At 41.4% G+C, this 4,847-nt stretch overlaps 1 protein-coding gene across 1 annotated transcript in view; it reads right to left on the bottom strand.

Annotated features, from left to right (window-relative positions):
- The window catches only part of ASB3 (ankyrin repeat and SOCS box containing 3), a 95,989-nt gene extending 95,809 nt beyond the window's left edge, over positions 1-180 (bottom strand). The window contains exon 1 of the mRNA XM_019507983.1: positions 84-180. The gene's annotated coding sequence lies outside the window, so the exon portion shown is untranslated. The remainder of the gene's footprint in view (positions 1-83) is intronic.
- Positions 181-4,847: the final 4,667 nt, after the last annotated feature.

The following is a 4,847-nucleotide window of genomic DNA, read 5'->3' as shown; positions in this document are numbered from 1 at the left end:
GGCCTGCAGGGGGACAGCGTCTGCGGCTTGGCGTGCCCCGGCGGACGGCTGCTCCCCTGCCACCTGCCCCGAGCCTTACTTACATGGCTCGAGTCACTCGGTCCAGGTTTTCATCTTCGGCTCCTTTGTCTACTACAGCCTTGCTAAGAAAGATCCGTTTAGGCATCAGAAGCAGAAAAACACATTTGTTCCTTATATACGTGTATACACACGTAGTAGGGTATTAAAAATATTTAGGGTAGGATATTAAAAATACACACAATAAATATATATACATAACATACATACATATATACAGTGTGTGTGTGTGTGTGTATATACACACACACAGCCATATATATTATATATATGCGCATGCATATATATTACACACAGGCACATAATGCCATATACCATATATTATGCACCTACATTATGCACATCTAGATATACACACACATTAAAATGTCCATTATGCATGTATGTGAATACAAAAATATCCATATATATGCATAAATACAATTTTCCATTATATGTGGATAATAATTTTTGTTTTCATATATGTATAATCAACATTTTAATGTGTGTATATATAATGTACAATTAATATGTGCGTGTGCACGCATTCCATTATGTACACACAATAATGCCATGCTTTTTTTTAAATAAAGCTTCCTATACATCTAACGTGCTATTGTTTTAGATAGACAGTGTGGCATTGGTCAAAAAAGTAAAATGTCCTTTATTTAGACAGCTAGTCATTGCTAAAAACAGCTCAAGTTTTCATCTGATTAGAACTGCAATCAGTCTTCTTTCTGCTTTGCTAAATACTTTACATTGTTAGCCTCACATTTTTAAAAACTAAGCATTACAAAAACCTTGTGCTGTAATAAGATATAATCTTGTCAATCCAAATGCCATCTCTGAGGACATAATTTACTTCCAAATAAGTCAGCACGCAGAAATATCTAAAAAAAACAAGAGTATGCTAAATTTTTAATACCCTACTTACATCTTGTTCTGCTAATATCGTGACCTCTCAGACTAAATCCTTTCTATGACCATCTGTAATTGCTTTTAACTGGAGTCTATGTCTTGCCTCAAGCATAGATTAAATTATCAGTGGAATTATGACTTCAAAATACTGATGCAGTTTTCCCATTTGGCACAAAATAGGTAGACTGATCCTTTTTGAACCACTTGTAAATTTTTATGCTATTAGAGAAGCTGAAGTGTTTCCCAAAAGGGAAAACAAAGGTTTTGAAGGATGCTATCAGTGCCAAATTAGTATTTCTCTGCTGCATATGCATTCATTAAATCACTGGGTTGCTCTGCAAATTATCACACTGTTGTCAACACTGTCATTAATAAGGAATTTAAGTTCTACTTAATGAGAAATTTAAATTCTGCAGGAGGAACCTAAATTCCACTTAATTCCAACAACATGCTGAAATTCAGTGCATTTGTTAAAACCTTGTTAAGTAAGTGCTAATGCCCAGAGGTCTCATGTCAGGACCAGAATCTGTGCGCTAGCTCTGAAGAAAAGGTACCACAGAAGGACAGTTCCCCAGGAACCTGCAGTGCAAAGTCCCAGTTTTGCAAATATAGTAACACAGGTAGAGCCCTCTGCCTACACAGAACCCACTGACTTCGGGGTTCTGTACTCTGGGCTTCTATCCATTCTGCATCAATTGTTCAAATTGCAGGATCAAGGTAAAAACCAGGAAAAGATGCATCAAGAACACAATAAGAAGGCAGAGAAAGAGAGATAAAAAGGTGGCACTTTCCCATGGGTTACAAATAAAATCGATTTGCTCTGTTTAACTACTGAATTTGTCTTGAGCAAACACAAAAAAAATCATTCATTGATTCTTTTTATACTGTAGTAACACTCGAAGAGAACAGAAAAGAATGGGGTCCTATTGGCCTTAGTATTTTACAACTGTGTAGGAAAATATTTTACTTTGAAGAAAACCTACCATACAGTGCGGGGCAAACTATTAACCAGTCACTAATAGGGGATTGCCTAGTGGCGGCTGATATTACAGTTTATACTATACTTATATTGATCCTGTAACTAAGCACTTGTTCAAAAGTTAAACCATTGTACACCAGGAGTTCAAAATAAAAAGAGCATAAAAGCCAGTCATACTTTCTCCTTGAAGTTATGCTAGTTTTCCTCCACATAATTGAGAAATGATCATTTCAAAACCAACTTCCAACCTATCTTGGGTCAACAATGTCCTGAGTCCTTACAATTCAGGAGACTAAATCTTAAGTTTCACGGTATAAAAATATCTGGTAAGCAACACACTATTCTTGCCGCTGTTGTTTCCTCTTGGACATGATGATGAGCAAATTTTAGTAACTGAAACACACCCAGCTAGTATGGACAGCCAATAAAATAATTATAAGAAAAACATCACTTCTCCTTTGAGAAAACAAAAAGTAAAGGCCTGTAAGCAAAACCATGAGAACTGGGAGAGCTACTTCATTTTTTTAACCAAAGCAATCCTCCACTAAATACACACACAGTCATAAAGTAGGCAGAAGGTCCATGTTTTACTCCTGAAAAGCGGTGCCTAACCAGTTTGCAGTTTTGTAATACAAAAAGACATGTAATCAGATCTGCAGGAAACCTCAAACAGAATCTTTCCCAGTTTACTGGAAGGTCTTCTAGGCTCAGCCTCTACACAATTTTTGCAGAAGAACTTTTTGTTACAGGAATAACTATTTACTGTAATACCTATTAATACCAGTCCACCCTGCTAATAAACTGGAATAAGGCCAATTAGCATTATTCCTCCTGATAGAAATAAACTACACCTTACTGTACCATACTACCTGCCTTGTAGTATTATAGTTATGGCACCCAAATACTCTAATACCTAAACTAAATGGGTGAGATGATCAGTTCTTAGACCAGGATGTTAATTAGTCTCCCATGCTCAAAACATGTTAACAGTTTTATAAAGTAAGGATTTTTCGCTGGTATATTTTATTGGACCAACTTTATAACTTAGAAAGGTGCTGGGCAGCTTCTCAGACTGAAAGTACCCTTTTTCAGCTCTGAGAAAGAAGCAGACACAAGTTAAACAACAGGAAAATACTGGTTTGTGTTCAACTCAGCTGGACAAAAACTTACTTCTGTTTCAGTTGCTTGATTTTTGCTTTCTTATGTTGATGACATCATCTTAGGGCTAGTCATACTGCAACCGGAAGATGCAAGTATGACACAGGTGGGTGATACCTGAACTAGCTTTAATTTGGCAGGGTAGCAAGGATAGTGAAGACATGGCAGCATGGACCTCAACGCATTGTACAAGCTCACTGAGAAAGGACCTTAATTACTAAAGCTGCTAGCCAATACTGATATCTGTTACCAGGTCATGTCTATTGTTGCTACCTGTGTTAGACAGATTAAAGATAGCTTAGCTGCCTTGCCTGTACTGCAGTCAGACTTTCCAATTGTAATGCAGATCTACACTTTCAAGGGTATGCCAGTATTTCAATATCTGTAAAGCAGTACCAACTGTAAAGTGCTACGTAGAGGACAACTTATATAGTCAAAAGTCTTCAGTTATATAATTTAAGAGTAATGCCACAGATGGAATAAGCTGTAACAGCAAAAGTATGCTTGCCTGCATAGCTGCATTAATCTATATTGCCAACGTAGGTACATTAGGGATATCATACTCTTACCACAAGCCTCATCTGCTTGAAATATAGTCTATTAAAAATAGCAGAATTGCTAAACCTGGTTCAGTCACTTTTGTATGCATAAGACTGGAAAATGCGATACAGATGGTTCTGCCAGTCAAGTTGTAAATTTCAGAGATGCTCCTGCCAGGCTAGGCTCAGCTCAGAGAGGCAATAGTAGTGATAAGGATGGTTCCCCCTCACTGTTCCTGCTTCTGGGTGGACTGTGCAGGGTGTGGGAACCCACCTGTCATGCAACCCACTGCTACTGCTGCTGTCCTGTCACATTCAGAACTGATCCCAGGCCCTGTACAGCCCAGTTGGACCAGGCAGGAGTGGCTCTAGAGCAGGAGTTGGCAACCCCTGCCACACATGCCAGTGCACAGCACATGAAGCCATTTTGCTCAGTATACCACAGCTCTGGGTAAGGCAGCAGGGAGCCTGCAAGCCCTACAATGAGCCATGCCAGGGCTCTGGACCCTTTGTAGACACTTGCAGCCTTGCAAGCAGCCTGGGCCCCTGTCCCATGCCCCTGCCTCCTGCCACAAAACCAGAGCTATTTGCAGCAGGTGGCAAGCCCTGCCGTCAGCAGCTCAGGCTCCATGGTGTAAGTCAGGGGCCTGCCCAGCGGATTGCTTGCACCAGGCAGCAGAAAGGCTACAAGCCCTGCTGTGAGCAGCTTGGACGCTGTGGCAGGCATCAGAAGCCTGCCCAGAGCCTGGCCTGCTTGCAGCAGGCGGCCACAAGGCTGCAAACACCTACGCAGTGGTCCAAACCCCTAGCTCAGCTTGTTATTGGCAGCGGCTGCGTGCATGTCTCAAGGAGCACAGCAGGGCAGGAGCCAGGGCTATGTTGCCCCAACAAGGATCAGACCCCTCACAGCTCTCCCACCATCTACCCCCAGCATGCCAATATCTTATAAGTGGAGGGTGCAGGGGTTTTGGCACTGAACCCAAAAACGTTGCCAACCCCTGCTTTAGAGCTTCCCCCAACCTGGGAAACCAGTGAGGAAACAAGTAGGAGCAGATGGGGGAAGAGGGAGAAGGGATTGGGAGGGGCATGACTCAGACAATAGAGAGGAAGGGAGTGGGATTCTTGCTTGCTTTTGGGCCTTTAAAAAGTTCCAAGAGGCTCCCCCTGCTTCGTCTGCCCATGGGGGGGGGGGGGGG

Source organism: Gavialis gangeticus, unplaced genomic scaffold (genome assembly GCF_001723915.1).
Source record: "Gavialis gangeticus isolate Ggan-Ray unplaced genomic scaffold, GavGan_comp1, whole genome shotgun sequence".
Taxonomy (NCBI): Eukaryota; Metazoa; Chordata; order Crocodylia; family Gavialidae; genus Gavialis; species Gavialis gangeticus.
Note: the sequence above shows the minus strand (reverse complement) of the source record. Positions and strands in the feature narration are given on the sequence as shown.